This window comes from Trachypithecus francoisi, unplaced genomic scaffold (assembly GCF_009764315.1).
Source record: "Trachypithecus francoisi isolate TF-2019V2 unplaced genomic scaffold, Tfra_2.0 Lachesis_group3, whole genome shotgun sequence".
In the NCBI taxonomy this organism is placed as follows: Eukaryota; Metazoa; Chordata; class Mammalia; order Primates; family Cercopithecidae; genus Trachypithecus; species Trachypithecus francoisi.
Genome location: NW_022681468.1, coordinates 78,533,961 through 78,551,587, shown reverse-complemented (window position 1 = coordinate 78,551,587; position 17,627 = coordinate 78,533,961).

The window sequence follows — 17,627 nt, the reverse complement described above, 5'->3', positions numbered from 1 at the left end:
CAAAAAATAATACATAGTCGTGAGGATGTAAAGAAAAGGGAATGGTTATATGCTGCTGATGGGAATGTAATTAGTTCAGCCATGGTGAAAAGCAGTTTGGAGATTTCTCAAAGAACTTAAAACAGAACTACCTTTTTAACTAGCAATCCCATTACTGGGTATGTAACAGACGGAGTATATATTGTAAACAAAAAGACACATGCATTTGTATGGTCATCACAGCACTTTTCACAATAGCAAAGACATGGAATAAACTTAGATGCCCATCAATACTGGACTGGGTAAAGAAAATGTGGTGCATTTACACCATGTAATACTATGCAGCCATTAAAAAAAAAAAAAAAAAAATCATGTCCTTTGCTGCAACATGGATACAGCTGGAGGCCAATATCTAAGGGAAATAATGCAAGAAGAGAAAACCAAATACTGCGTATTCTCACTTATAAGTGGGATCTAAATGGTGCATACATATGACCACCAAGAAGGGAATAATAGACTCCAGGGCTTACTTAAGGGTGAAGTGTGGGTGGAAGGAGGGTGAGGATGGAAAAACTACCAAGCTGGTATTATGTTCACTGCCTGGGAGACAAAATCATTTGTACACCAAACTCAAGCAACATGTAATTTACCCATGAAACAAATCTGTACACATACCTTCTAAACCTAAAGTAAAAGTCAGGAGAAAAAATAAATAAGTAAAACTCATTATATTTAAAAAGAGTAGTTATACATATTTCAATAATCCATTATATTGTTGGGAAGACTTAGGGGTGTGTAACACACCAATATTATATCCAAACAAACTTTAAATTAGAGATTTTACGTGAATAGTTCTTACATACAAATGTATGTAATTCTAGTGAGTATCTCTGATTGCCTCAGGGAAGGATCAAAAACCATTGCCAATTTTCTTTACTGACAGTTGAACTTTCCATAGTAACACCAGCTGTTTAACTTCTAGATTTTCTCATGAAAATATGTTGTTTCTCATAAACATCAACAGCTTTTATTTACCTGCTTAGAAAAATGTGGCTGTTCTAATTCTATGGTTCTTTGAAAACAAATTTACAAAAACGTTTGACTCACTATTGGTTTTTATTTCTGTTTTTAGACTGCATATCATCTAAATACATTTTAATCATTTTATTTCAGCTACGACACAGCAAATCAAAACAACAATTTATGTACCAAGCAAATTAAATTTCCATCTATGAGACAAATTCAGAACAATAAAAATTGAAGTGATAAACTGGGTGTGTTCAAGGAGTTTTTGTATGTGAATGTATAGTCTAAGCCAGAGTTCAATTATTTTATTTTGAAAATTATCAAGTTGATGGAAAAAAGCTTTGCATCAAAACAATTTTACTTTCTAAGATCTGGACATAACCAAATAATTTAGTAGGCTCAATATTTTTCTATCTGATATTTACATATATGTGTTTGTTATCTAAGGATAATAATGTTTAAATAGGAATAAAATTTTATAGAGCAAGACATTACAGAAATGAGTTGTGTACAAATAAAGCAGAAATAAACTAAGGTTATCTAAAAGTATAATGAACTGTTGATTAATAATACATTAGCAGTTAACACAAAAATCAAATTAGTCATCTAAAGAAGTTTGCATATATATGTTGCTCTTGTCACTGATGGGGCTGTAATAGATTTTAAAGCAAGTATGCCTGTATGATGAGTTCATTTGGTATTCACTGTAATAGCACAGATAATAATGAAGTCATTTGGCTTCCATTATATAAACATTAGATAATGGATACCTATATTAAAATGCAACTCTTATGTTTGTGCTTATTTTTGTCTTCATTTGTACATAGTACTAAATCTTTAAAGTTGAGCTTTCATGCAGTTTGTTGACATTTATAACTCTGGATTTTGAGTGACTTTTATGAACAAAAGCGTCTTGTTACATTGTTTTAGGTTCTAAGACAAACAACAATTGGATTTCTTAAAAAGAGCATCCTTTATGTTTATTATCTAATTATCTAATCTTATTCTCCCCCTCCTACTTTTTGCTACTTTTTTGGACTGGAAGCAGACATTCACAATAACATCTTGAGAAAATACGCCAGTACACAAGATATTTGAAATGTCTGATTTTACATTTTATTCCTCAAGTTATTTGGTGTGTTTGTTTCTTATGACAATATATTTTTTAAAAATCAAAGGTCAAATAAGATGAAAATTGATATTTAAATTTAAACAAATTTAAATAAAATGTTTTCCTCCCAGAGGCCTCCACAGCTGGTTTATAATGGTTAAACAATGAAAAGTACTTTCAGATGTGTTTTTCTGTTGGATGACATTGGTTATTTTTACCATATGAAGTGGTATAAACTCTTTTTGTGAGGCAGGCAGGATTGCACTTGCTATTTTTCTCCATGTTTATGCTTCTATTAAATTGCCTATCCCAGATTTCGAAAGCACCAACTATGGCTGATTTACCGATTGCAAAAACAAGCCGATCCAACCAAATATATTAAATTGTTTCCTATATGTTTATATGTTCTTATAAATTCTTGTAAATCTTCATTGAGATATATATGCACACATATAGACACACATATATATTCACACACAGTTAAATAGAAATTATATAGATGATTATAATAGTGTACTAAGTAACTATAATGTCAGAAAGCAAATTGTACTGCAGAGCCACAGAAAATTTGGATTAATCTTAATTTTTCATGGTCTATTGTAGAGAATTCCAAGATAGTTCTTACTTAAATTATGGAGAGGATAGGAGACTGAGATTAAACTTTTCTCAAAATGTCTTCTTTGTGTAACGAGAAAATGTTAAGTGCAAAAAAAGTCTCCAAAAAGTGCTAAAAATGAAAGAAGAAAAGAATTTGGTAGAAGGATCTTACAACTAAAATATGGAATTGGCAAATGGCCTTGTGTTTGATTACTCTCTTGTCCATTCTCTAAAACCTTTGACTATAAATCTATTCTTCCTTCAGGTCTCAGATTGAAATAGGAAGCCCTCTTTAACCCTTCATGGGTTGGGTAATCCTCAGTTAGATTCTCATATCTGTTCCTGCACTTAAATTATACAACATTTTTTAATTTTAAATATATATGAAAAATCTATCTTCACTTTCACATATAGGTAATTGGGGAGGAGAAGAGTATTTTAATTGCTGATTCAGATAATAGTGCATATTATTCTTTGGTGCTATAGCAAAATTCAACAATGGTAATTTTTATGGAGGTAATATATAGTATGAAACCTAAAATCATATCAATGAAGTGTGTCTACTCTGCTGTGTGAAAATCCATTGGTCTCTCATGCATTTTTAAATGAAAGTTATTTTGGCATGACTTTATCCTATCATGCTTTGATTATTCGGAAAATATAGGCTTGCTGAATTATACTGATGTTTGTAATGGTGACTCATTGTATTCTAAAACACAAAAAACTTACCTTTGTCAATATCATAACTCTCATCAGAAAAGCTTTTAGTATAAGGAAGCTGTCAAGCTGAAGCTGGTAGATGCAAGTTTTCCAAAATTCCAATTTTCATTCATTGAATTATTATTTAAAAGAAGTACTACTAGTTGTTTTTCTTGAAGTGTCAGACTTACTTAGTTTATTTTTTAGAAGACATCCACCAAATACTTATGTGTGAATGGCTGTACACTGCCTGTCAATTGGTATTTCATATGAAGGTAGTTTTGTGTAAAAAGAGGCACATAAGTACTTTATTTCATGACCACCATTATATGTAAGTATATAGTGTTAGTTCTTTTTGCATACTGCCCTTTTTGTAACACAGAATATTAAACAGATATGTGCTTATGTAAGATTTCATAAAATTAATTTTATTGCTTCATTGAGGGCAAATTTTAAGTGAAACTGGTTTTTTATTTTGTTTTTCTTACTACAAATGTGTGGCAGTTCAATATCAAAATCATCAAAGTTAATATTGTCAATGAAGGATAAAATTAATGTCACATTAGATTACTAGTATGATGCATTGAGATGGACGTTGTATCATTCCTATGGTATTCTCACCAAAAATTCATAACCTAAATTGAATCATGGGTAAACTTAAGACAAACCCAATTTGAAAATCATTCTGCAAAATAGTTGTCTGGTTCTCTTCTAGAGTCAAAGAAAAAGGCAGAAAAAGACTGAGTATCTGTTACAACATAAAGGAGACTAAGGAACATTATAGCTAAAGGAAAATGCTATTCTTGATTACAATCCAGACCAGAAAAATATTTCTCTTAAATTATAATATGTTAAAGGAACAAAAGTATTAAAGGAGGAATTCAGTTGTAAATATGCAATAAAATTATACACCATAATCATATTTTTCATAATTTATTAAAAATAGAAGTACTAGGATATCAAAGGCATAGCAAATTTTAATAAATTATAAAATGTAAAGTACTGAGATAAAAACTCTAGAGAATGCCTAATATCTTTAAGCATTAAACTGATTAATAATATATAATTGAAATTTTATTATTTCTAAATGTTAACTAATTATTGAAAGAAAAAGTAAAAGAGAGCTCTAGGAAGTCATGTGGTAATGATTTAATAGTTATCTATCTAGTGATGCCTTAGAAATAACAGAAATTAGGAGAATAAAAACATAAAGTTTATCTATTTTAAAAAAATTGAACTGCTTATAAAGACACTCCTCACTTCCTGGTCCTTCTTGAGATCATTTTTTGACACTTCTATGAATTTGATTGCTTGAACAAAACTAAATACCATGGCTTCACTAGATACTTATTATCTGTCTGCTTATATTTACACAATATTCTGTGTATTCAGTATTTCTCTTTCAATTTTCCTCCTAGAATCTAAGCTACCTGGTATATAGATAAAAATCACCTAGAAAGTTCAAAAGAAGTTTTCAGACACATCATTTATCCGGGTAAAACAATAAAGCAATGGTTTTTCCGTAAACCTCTCTTTCTTTCCTATTAAATAGGAGACACAGATGTCAGTCTTCTTGATTCTTGTCATAATTTTAATCGTAGTTTTTGGGATCTGTAGTGTAGTCTTTCATTCTTCCATTTGTTGATTTTATATATAATTTTCATACTCCTACTCAAAGGGTCTAAGCCCTTTTCTACATGATTGATTGACATCAACAATAGTTTTCTCAGAAACTTCCAGTGGGTGCTCTATGTGTTCTCACAAATGTAATGTATGCCTCTTCTTCCATCTTCTTGCAGCTCTTACTCTGGCTCATTTCGGCTGTATTTTACTGACATAGTACACCCCTGAAGTAGGAGCTATTTTAATTACTTCTAAGAATTTTCTTTGTGAGATTACCAATGCGCATTCCAGGGTCTCAGACATTGCCAAAGCAGCCCTGAAATCTTTACTTACATTTGGAAAATGGCTCACTCCACAGGTCCAAGCCACAGGTGATCAGTTGTTTACTGAAGTAGCATTGTTTACTTCCTGAATATCCATGAATCTGGCAACGATTAACATATTGGAAACAATACCCAAAAATCAAATAAAAATATTCATTTGGTTGGAATGGGAAATAATTCAGCTGAGTCCCATCTCTGTATTTCTGTTGACCAATCTCTACTCCAAAACTAACTAAAAACTAAAAATGTCTCTTGAGCAAAATGGTAATTAGCTTCAGTACACAATTTGATATATTTTACATACAACAATTTTCATTTACAAAATATAGAACATAAGCATTAAAGTTTAAGTTGATTTTGCAGCTTTAGAAATAAACAATGCTTTACATTTTTCACATTGCTAAATTTTTTAAACAAAAATAATTTTGTCTCAAAGTAAATTTTAGTCTTCACTTCCAGAAACATAAATTTGCCTATAATTCTATTCACATGCTATTTCATTTTTCAATGTTTTTAAAACAGTAGTGTTCAGATTCAGCCAGGAGATGGATTTAGAAAAATTCCTCACATTGAGTTCAGTCATTAAGGTTTGCTTAGGTGACAAAATAATAGATAATTTAATGCTGGCCCTTCTATTTACACATTATCTAGATTTCTAGGGTGGCATATAATGAGGAATATATTCCAATATAGTATGCCTCTCTTTCCCTTATAAAGAACTACTGGTTCCTTGACTAGCATAACAGGCTATGAAACTTGTCAGGGCCTTTTGTAAGTTGCCTCAGTCCTATTTAATTTGCAGTAATAAAAATTATTTATAACCATAGTTTGTATTATTTATAACCATAGTTTGTACTGTACTTTTGATTAAAAGTGTCTCTGACGGTATTTAACTGAATATTTAGATGACCTCATCAAAAGACATATAGTGACTGAACAATAAAAATTAAAACCGAACTATATGCAGTCAGCAAGAGACTCACTTTAGGTTTAAGGACACACTTAAGCTAAAAGTGAACAGATGAAAAAAGATATTCTATGCAAAAGGCAACTGAAGAAGAGCAGGGGTAGCTATATCAAAATGAAATAATAAACTGGAAAATCCACCAATCTGTGAAAATTAAACAACACACTCCTGAACAGCTAGTGGGTCAAAGAAGAAATCAAAACATAAATCTAAAAATATTATTTATATATATATATATATGTATGTATATATGGAAATACCACATATCAAGCATAGAGTATGCAGCAAAAATAGTTTTAAGAGGAAGATTTAGAGTAATAAATACCAATATTAAGAAAAGAAAAGCCTCAAACAAACAACCTAAGTTTTCCCCTTAAGGAACTAAGAAAGCAAAGAAGAAGAAACTCAGTTGAAAGTTAGCAGAAGGAAGATCAGAGCAGAAATAAGTGAAACAGAGGCTAAAAACATAGAAAATATTAATGAAACCAAAGGTTAATTTGTTGAAAAGATTAAAGAAAAAGGAATTTCCAAGCCTTTAGATAGACTGTGAAAAAAAGAGAAAAAACTAAAATCAATGAAATTAACAATGAAAGAAAAGATATTTTAACTCTTATGACAGGGGTACAAAGGATCACAAGCAACTACTATAAACAATTATATGAGAACAAATTGGATAACCTTGAACTGGATAAATTGCTAGAAAGATACAACCTACTAAGACTGAATCATAAAGACACAGAAAATCTGAAAAGACCAATATTGAGTAAGGGGACTGAATCAGAAATCAAATGTTCTAACAAAGAGAAGTCCAGAATGAGATGATTTTACTGCTGAATTCTACCAAACATTTAAAAAAAAAACTAATACTAATTCTCTTCAAACTTCTTTAAAAATTTAGAAAAGGTACATTTCCAAACTCACTTTATAAAAACTGTATTACTCCAGTATAAAAGCCAGACAAAGACACTATAAGATTAGAAAACTATAGGCCAATATTCATGATAAGCGTAGCTGCAAGAAGACTCAACAAAACACTAGCAAAATGAATTCAATAGTACATCAAAAGGATCTTGTACTATAATCAAGTGGGAATTTCTCTTGGGATGCAAGGATGGGTCACCTTCTACAAACAAATAAATGTAATATACTACATTAATATAATAAAGGACAAAAACTATTTAATTATCGCAATACACACAGAAAACGCATTTGACACAATTCAACACCCTTTCATGGTGAAAATTCTCAACAAATTAGGAATAGAAAGAATATACCTCAACACAATAAAAGATATATATGACAATCCACAGATGACATAAACAACAGTCAAAAGTAAAAAGCTCTACTTCTAAAGCAGAAAGAAGACAATGGTGCATACCTTAGACACCCTTATTTAACGTAGTATTGGAAGTACCAAATCAAGCAATTAGGCAATGAAAAGAAACAAAAGGAATTCATATTGGAAAAAAAAAAAGCAAAATTATTTGTTTTCGGATGACATGATCTTATATGTAGAAATCCCTGAAGACTCCACATAAAACTGTTAACACTAATAAGTGAATATGGTAAAGTTACAGGATACAAAATCAATGTACAAAAACTGGTAGCATTTCTAGACACTAACAATGAACTATACTAAAATAAATCAGAAAATAATTCTATTTACCAAAAATATAAAATAATAAAATATTTAGAAATAAGGAGGTTAAAAATCTGTACACTGTCAGCTATGAAACATGGAAACTGAAGAAGACACAAATAAGTGGAAAGTTGTCTTGTGTTCAGTTATTATAGGAATTAATATTTAAAACCATTCATACCACCCAAAACAATCTACATATTCAATGTAATTTGTGTCAAAGTTCCAATGGCATTCTTCACAGAAATAGAAAGATATCCTAAAATTCTTGTGGAACCACCAGAATCACCAAAGAGCTAAAGCCATCCTGAGAAAGAACAAAGCTGGAAGCATCACACTTCCTAATTTCAAATTATATTACAAAGCTATAATAATCAAAAACAATATGTATTGGCATAAAAATACATACAAAGACTAATGGAACAGAATAGAGAAGCCAGATAGAAACCTACATATACACTATCAACTTATTTTTGACTAAGGAGCTGAGAATACACATGGGGGAAAAGAGTCTCAACAGTAAATGGTGTTGGGAAAACTGGTTGTCTATAAAAAAAAAAAAGAATGAAGTTGGACCCATATCTTACACCATACAAAAAAATCAACTCGGAATGTATTAAAAATTTGAACAAAGGATCTAAGCCATAGAACACTAATAACAGAAAAATAAAGGAAATAAACAGAAAAATATTTCCCTTAGCAATAATCTTTTTGTTGTTATAACACCAAAAGCACAGACAAACAAAAGCAACAATAAGTGGAAGTACACCAATTTAAAAAGTTTTTTTCACAGCAAAGGAAATATTCAAAAGAATGAAAAGTCAGTCCAGGAAATGGTAAAAAATATTTGCAAATCATGTGTCTAATATGGCATTGACATCCAAAATATATAAGTAATTTATTCAAGTCAATAACAAATAATAATAATCCAGTTTAAAACTGGCAAAGCACTTGAATAGGCAATTTTCAAAAGAAGATGTACAAATGGTCTACATGTATATAATAAGGTGCTCAACATCACTAATCATCAGAGAAATGCAAATTAAATCTACAAGGAGATATCATTTCATACCTGTTAAGGTGTCTATTCTCAGTAGGCCAAAAGATGAGGTATTGGTGAGATTGTGGAAAATGGAAACCCTTGTACACTGTTAGGAAGGTTAACTGGTAAAGCTTCTGTGAAAAACAGTATGAAGGTTACCCCTAAAGTTAAAAGTAGAACAACCATATGATCCACCAATCCCTCTTCTGAGTCTAAATCTAAAGAGAAAGAAATTACCACTTCATAAAGATATCTGCACTCCCATGTTCATTGTAGCCTTACTTGCAATAGCTAAGATACGGAAACAATCTACGTGCCCAGATGAGTAGGAAAAAAAGAAAATATAGCCACATATTTAACGGAATATTATTCAGCCTTAAAAAATGGCAGTAATCCTGTCATTTCTGAAAATATGGGTGAAATTGGAAGACATAAGCCAGACACAGAAAACCAATACTGCATGACATCTCTTATATGCAGAATATGAAAAAGTTGAACTCATAGAAATACAGAGTAGTATTATCATTACCAGAAGCTTGGGGGTGGGGGACATCAGGAGATGCTGATCAAAAAGTGCACATTTTCATTTATAACATGAATATATTTTGGAGCTCCAGTGGACAGCATGGTGACTATAGCTAATAACAATATATCGTATACTTGAAATTTCCTAAGATCTTAAGTGTTCCCACCATGTACATACAAAAAATTATAATTGTGTGAGGTGGTGGATATGTTAATTAGCTTGATTGTGTTAAGCATTTCAAAATGCATATGTATATTAAATCATCACATTGTAAACCCTGCATACAATTTTTATTTGTCAATCATATCTCAAGAAAGCTGAAAAAAAAAAATCTCACTAGCTACAAATTTTAGGAGAATGCAGATTGAAGACCATATCACTTAAGGGCATGCAATCAGACTAACCTGGGCTCACTCCGGTACTGTTAATTACAATATGTGATTTCTGAACAGGCCCTTAACCTCTCTGCTCTTAACAGTTCTTGAAATCTCCTTCACAAGAATGTTATGAGGAATGAAATGAGAATTACATCTATCAAGAACTCGACACAGAGTCAGAGGTAAGTAACTGGTTGTAATTCTCATTAACAGTAGTAACAGCATCACAAGGTCAGAAAAAAGTTATAATGCCTTTTTCAGCTTTAAACTCATCTTTTTTACAGTGCTTTCCACTTGATAGGCCCAGTGCAAGATGGCCATATCCAGAGGCTCTTAAATTTTAATCACCACTGATAAATTATATTGTGCAGGTACTGTTCTGAAGGCAGCTTTTGGAATGAAGACTAAACTTTCACTAGTGGTTGGAAGTGGATAAATTAATTTATCTTTTCATCTCGGGTGAGCCCTTGGAGAAAATCATTATCATAAAACATTGTAAATCTATAGACTTGGCAGTTTTTGCCCTGCAGAGTCTCGGGACTTGAGTAAATATGGAGATTTAGAGATTTACTGTCTTTTCCTTTGAAGAGGTGATTTCCCTTGGTAGAGAAAGATGGACATGGCAATAGAAAAAAAAAAAATCTTGTTTTAACTTTGAACCTGAACCAGCTTTGAAATACATATATCTCTTTACCAAGCTAGCTTTGATATCTGCAAAGCCATTTTTATTAAATTACAATATTAAACTTTAGAACAAAAATGAGCTGTGGGAAAAGATCTTACCCAATATATGCACCTATCATGAATCAACATTAAAGTCTGCAAATCATTATCAACATTTCCTCTGAGGCCTGGTGAGACAAAGAAACATCATTAGTATACTTTGTCAAGCCAAGAAATTGAAAATTGAAAATAAAATTAACCATTCAGCCTAGAAGTCAAAGGTCGCATTTGTTTGAAACAAGCAAAAAAGTTTTTAAGACAATGTATGAGTAAGCTTCTCACAATAATTATCAGGATTTTAATATAAATTTATCATGAGGTATACACAATTAAAGTCATTATATATTCTCTTCATAAATATGTGTCTGAAAGGGGCATTTATTCATTTGAGAGCACGAATCCTTGAAGTTAATAAATTTTTCACATTAAATCAATTATACATGATAACATATAACAATAAAATATGCTACAAGCTCAATGGTATTATGTAAATAGAACAAAAGAAAATGAAAGTTTTAGAAGCTACGTGCTGATTACTGAGAAATGGAAAACCTTGTGACTTAAGGTAGTTTGGTGTGTGTGTTTTGTGTGTGTGTGAGAGAGAGAGAAAAAGACAGAGAGAGTGAGAAAGGTGTATGTGTTTAATAATGATGCAAGCTTTCCACCTCTATTGCTGTTGACAAGACAGAGGTCAAACTTTCTTCTTGTTCAAAGGGAACTTTCTGCTTTCTTTTGTCTCTCTTTTCATTAGCACCATTGAAAAAAAATATTAAACAACTGGTTTAACAGGGTAGTAGAATCACTTTCCCTGTGGCATGTGTATAATAATAGAGAATCAATCAAGAAAATATGGGACTTAACAAAAAGAAAGCATATAATCTAATTACCAACACTATCTGTAGTGACAGTTTTCAAGAACATAGGCCAGAATACACACATTGTGTTTTCCAAAGATTATCCAGATAATAATCTATTATTTATTTCATTTAACACTATTTAACAAATTCAGTTAGCAAAAGGTAGATTATTTAGTGATCACTTAGATCTGAATGTCCCTGCCTCCCACTGACAGTCCAACTCCTCTCAGAACAGGCTCCTCTCTGAATATCTAGCATGGCTGTGCTACCCTCTCACTGCTTCTGTTCTTCTAGCTGCTGGTGCCCAGTAGCATTTTCCTTAAAACATCCTAAGGAATAGTAGTTTTATTGTGTCTCCTGAAACTCTCTTGGATACAATTTCCTTTAGCAAGTATGTGCTTATAATCACTATAGTCATTTTTGTCATTATAAAACCAAAGAATAGGTGTGCAAAATATAAAAATCATATTTCACATTCCATGCTTTGCTCAGTTCTTTTTTTTTTTAAATCCTGTAGTTTGATAATTTTTATCAGCTACAATTCAGGAGAAAAAAAATACACACAATTCTCAACAAAGAGCAGCCTACCACTGTGAAAAATAGCAATCACTTTCTACAAACATTCTTGTTCTATAAAGTTTTAAAAGTATGTTCCTAAAAGTCTGATTACAAGTATGTTAATATCACTGCTTTTAAGAACACAGGTTGTGTTTTGTGATATTTCTGGGTCATTCAACAAAGAAACAAGAAAATAGTTTATGCATTCACTTTAGCATATATTTATCAGGCATGTTACATAACATATACCTTCTATTGCTAAAAGAGTTGTAAAATTTAAATTTTAATGACTCTATGACTTTTTCTGTAATGTTATTATAGAATATTTTTAATAAAGTGGATATTGGAAAACTGTAATCTTTAGGAGTAAATAAATTTATCATTTGAATGCAGGTAGTTCATCTACAATACGCCAAGGAAAAACAAATTGAACTGTTTATAAATATTACACATATACAAAATAAAATAATCTCCTTAGAAAGTATTTCAATATCTATTGTAAGCAAATTATTGGAAAGTAATCATTAGAAAAATGAACACAATCTACATGGATTTTTTACAACTCTTTACCAACGGGGAAAATAATACAGTGAACACCAGAAATATATCTTCTCTACAAGGAATTCTCAATGCAAATTTATAAAAATGAGGCTTTTATTTGTCACTATAATCTCCAAGCATACATCTTAGCAAACATTTAGGGCCTAAAGGTAGAAGACAAGTTACTTCCTTGAGCCAACTGCCTGCATTTCTGGACTACATCAAGCAGGGTTGCTTTATGTGAGCTATGACTTTGGAAAGAACTTGATCATTACATGTACTAGTTTTAGTGTGAGGACAAGAAATAAAACTCTTAATAAAACAATTAGGAGTTTACTAATAGAATTTATTAATATTAACTTCTGGCATACTATTTAAAGCCTGTATATTTCTTTATGTTTATGTAAGTAGGAAAAAAGAGAGAAAAACACATATTAGGCAGGTTTCTACAAGTGTGTGAAGGATTCATATCTCCCAGGTTGCCTAAGGAAGATGGGAACCAGGGAGATGAAATGGGAGAGTAGGATATTGACTTCTGTGCTAATCTTTGCATTATTTGCCTATGTATAATGATAAATAATGCATTCTCAGGAAAAGTAGAAACAATAATAAATATTCTTCAAAGTCCTAACCTAATGATTTTCAACTACTATTTTAAACAACAGACTTATTCTCTTATTCTTTGTCTTATGCTTCTTCATCTTCTCTATTCTTTCTTTTCCTCCTTCTCATACACTTTTTTGACAAGTGGATAAATAGAGGCTTATGTAAAAATTTACTATATAAACTATGAAAAAGAAACAAAGCTAATAAGATCAAAACACATATAAAGGAAGGAAACCAAGTTCTACATATCCATTAACCACCAATACCTTTATTCTTAACTATAGGGTCTGACCAGGAAATGTGCAAAACAATAGCATTTTGCATAATTCAGTTTTAAAACTGTATCCTTAACTAAAATAAAAACGTCTGTGTATTAGTCTGTTCTCATGCTGCTAATAAAGACATACCCAAGGCTGGATATTTTATAAAGGAAAGAGGTTTAATGGACTCACAGTTCCACATGGCTGGGGAGGCCTCACAATCATAGTGGAAGATAAATGAGGAGTAAAGTCACATCTTACATGGCGGCAGGCAAAAGAGAACATGCGCAGGGGAACTCCCCTTTATAAAAGCATCAGATCTCATGAGACTTATTCACTATCATGAGAACAGTATGGGGGAAACTGCCCCCATTATTCAATTATATCCACCTATCCCTGCCCTTGACACATGGGATTATTACAATTCAAGGTGAGATTTGGGTGGGGACACAGCCAAACCATATTAGTTGGCAGTGATAAAATAAGATAGTTATGTTAGCAATGAAGTTGCCAGCTTACAAACTCAAATATAAAAGTATAAACAATAATAAATATTCTTCAAAGTCCTAACCTAATGATTTTCAACTACTATTTTAAACAACAGACTTATTCTCTTATTCTTTGTCTTATGCTTATTCATGTTCTCTTTACTTGCTTTTCCTCCTTAAGACAATGAAAAGTTTTTCCCATTATATCTTTATCTTGGAAATTTCAGTATGTCTTTACTTCTGAAGTTAAACGTTCCATATTAGCTACCTGGTGAACAAAAGATGTAACTTGAATTCCTAGACAAGTTTGTTCAAAATATTTTGCAAATTATCTTACTTTCAACAGTTAATAGAAAGCACTCTAAAAATGATATTCACATGTTTCAGTAAGCAGACTTATTTAGGGCCTTATCAGATAACTTGCTTGTTTATAGAAAACATACTGTCTGACATTAATCCAAAATACATTGAAACGGTGGTAATGTGTCCATGCCTTTTGTTCTTCCCTTTGACATTCATGGTCTCGTTACCTATGTTCACAAGTGTAGCTGAGTAAATCAGTTCCAAGACATGAATAATCAAATTCGAAACCGATGCACTTTAATACCTCTGGTGGTTATAACCATCTGAAACTCAGGAGAATGGAGAATTTGAGGGAAAAAGAAAGGAGCACAGAATATATCCTCTGTGATATCTCATGTGCCTTCTTCTTCTAAAAAAATAGTTTACTTTTTATCAATGATTTTGTGTTTATTTCCATTGCAAATGCAATACATGTTTAATGAAGGAAATCTGAACAACAAAGGAAGGCACAATGAAGGGGAAAAAAATCTGTTGTATCCTATCCTCTGAGATAACTTCAGTGAACACATTGACTTGCTTACTGAAAATTTTGTTTCCTATTCAAACACAAAAATACAAATTCTGTTTTACATAATTATTTTAAAATTCTATTATGGGTATATAATTTCTTAACATTTTAAGCTTTAAATGAGAAACATTTTAATATCATTAATATAAATATGGTTTTGAATAGCTTCATTCTATTCCATGACACTGTGATTAATGTAATCATTCAGCTATTTTTAAGGATTTGAATTATTCCCATATTTCACTATTATGAATGGTACTTGATAAACATCTTAGTATACAGATCTGAGATTACATCTGATTATCTTCTTACAATAGATCAGTACAAGTGGGTTTAGGAGAACAAATATGTGCATCTTTCAAGGCTTTGGGATGACGCTGTCGAATTGCTTTTAAGATTTTACCATTTTAAAGTCATGTCAAAGTGTTGTTTCAGAAAAACTTTCTTCTCTGAAATAAAAGATATTTTCTCTTCTAAGATGTTTGTTTTATTTCTTTCTCTTCTTCTTTTTCTTTTTTTTAATAAGAACATCTGACATGAGATCTACCATTTTAATAAATTTTTAAGTGTATAATACAATATTGTTAACTATAGGGATGCTGTTACTTGATGGGGAGTTGCTGTTTAACTGTACAAACTTTCAGTTATGCAAGATGAATACATCCTACAGATCTGCTGTAAAATGTCAAAGAATGAATGTCTTAGCTAATTTACTCACTTTTTTCTTTCTAAGGAGCAGTTCATCTTTATCAATTTTTCTATGACCATCAAAACAAGATATTTTTACATTCCTTCCTTAAAATTTATGACACTGAGAGTAATGAATTTATCTGATTTTTACCAGTCCCCATTACATTTTTACCACTAGAGCTACTTGGAAGAAATCTATTAAAAGGCATAATGAAGAGGTATTACATAGAGATGTTTTAAGGCAAACCAATATATTCTATAAAATTGTAATTTTAATTTCAATTTTTGGCTTACTTTCTTTTAAAAACATTTTTGTTCAGCTTGATGACATTTACCTTCTTGAATAATAAAAGTGAAAAATAATCAAAACAATAAAGTCCTCAAAAATACTCTAACAACATAGTACTTAAATCCATAAAAAGATCACATTGAGTGTAAAAGTATAAGAAGTTAGAAAACAATGAAGGGAGAAAGAGCAAAGATAGCAACTAGATGCCTCCAGGAAAAGCTCCTCCTACTGAGAAAGACCAGACCATCAAGTAGACTGGCACACTCTGAACAGGTCTTCAGAAAGAGGGTATTCAATGTGGACAGAGGGAGGATGCAGACATTGTGCTGAAGTGAAAGGAAACTGAGAGCTGTACAGGAGGTTGACGAGCACCAGGACTCATTCCTGGCCCCAAGTGACTCCTAGCAAAGAAGTGAGTGAAATAAGTGTGTGGTGGCCCACTCTCAACATGGACCTCTAGGATTCTAAGTGCAGGAAACACTCACCCCCACGGATACCTAAGCTGGCAAGGAGAACTGCTTGGAGAGTTGGTAGAGACAGAACTCCAGCTTGCACAGAGTCCAGAAGGTTTGACGTAGATACAGCTTCAGTGGAGCATGGCCATAGGGACTCATCCCTCAAAACTCACCATACTCCTCTAGATGGCTTTTGTCTTTGTGAGCTGCTGGACATGGACAGAGTGGGACTCTCTTACCTGTGGGAGGGAGCCATCTGATCTGAGCACAGCCCTGTCTACCAGTATCACCCAGGGTTCCGGGCTGGTCATACTGGCTTGTAACACTGCCTCAGCTTGCCAATGGCTATCATCATAGCTCTTTAGCTGGCAGACACTGCCTAACCATTGAGATACATTTGCAGATGAATCCCAGTCAGCATGTACTCACCTGGAAGCATCCTCCACCAGCATATACTCACCTGCTGGTATCCCACTGCTGCACACAGGAGTGGGGAGCCATCACCACCCCACTAGCATGTATGCATGTGGGGACTCACTGCCAACTTGCTTGCATGAAAGCAAGCAGGGACCCCTGCTGCCCCACCAGTACTCACATGATTGGGGACCAGCCACTGCCCCACCAGTGCATATGCATGCAGGAACAAACTGCCCGGTGCACAAGCAAGCAGGGACCTCAGTTGTCCTGCCAGTGTGTATGCATATGCAGACTCATCATCTGCACAAATGCATGCAAGAACAGCTGACATCCTGCCAGAGCATTTTTGCCAGCAGCCTCCATTGAAATGCTGCTACCAGAGGACTGGAAACACATTGGCCCCTTCAGCACAGCTGGTGCTTGCCTTTAAGGGGCCAGAGAACAAAGCCATGAGCCTGGTCCTAGTACCATAAAGTTAGAACATATAAGGTCAGGTGTGGTAAGCTGAGCACTGGCCCCTGAAAGTATCCAGAAACAAAGCCAACCTACTAAACCCAACTTTTACCACAATAAAATTCTCAAGGGCATCAAAGAATATAATAGCAAAAAGCCCCATCTGAAAGACAATAACTTCAAAGATTAAAGGAACATCACCTACACAGATGAAAAAGAACCAGATTAAGAATTCTGGGGGGCCGGGCGCGGTGGCTCAAGCCTGTAATCCCAGCACTTTGGGAGGCCGAGACGGGCGGATCACGAGGTCAGGAGTTCGAGATCATCCTGGCTAACACGGTGAAACCCCGTCTCTACTAAAAAATACAAAAAAAAGCTTGCCGGGCGAGGTGGCTGGCGCCTGTAGTCCCAGCTACTCGGGAGGCTGAGGCAGGAGAATGGCGTAAACCCGGGAGGCGGAGCTTGCAGTGAGCTGAGATCCGGCCACAGCACTCCAGCCTGGGTGACAGAG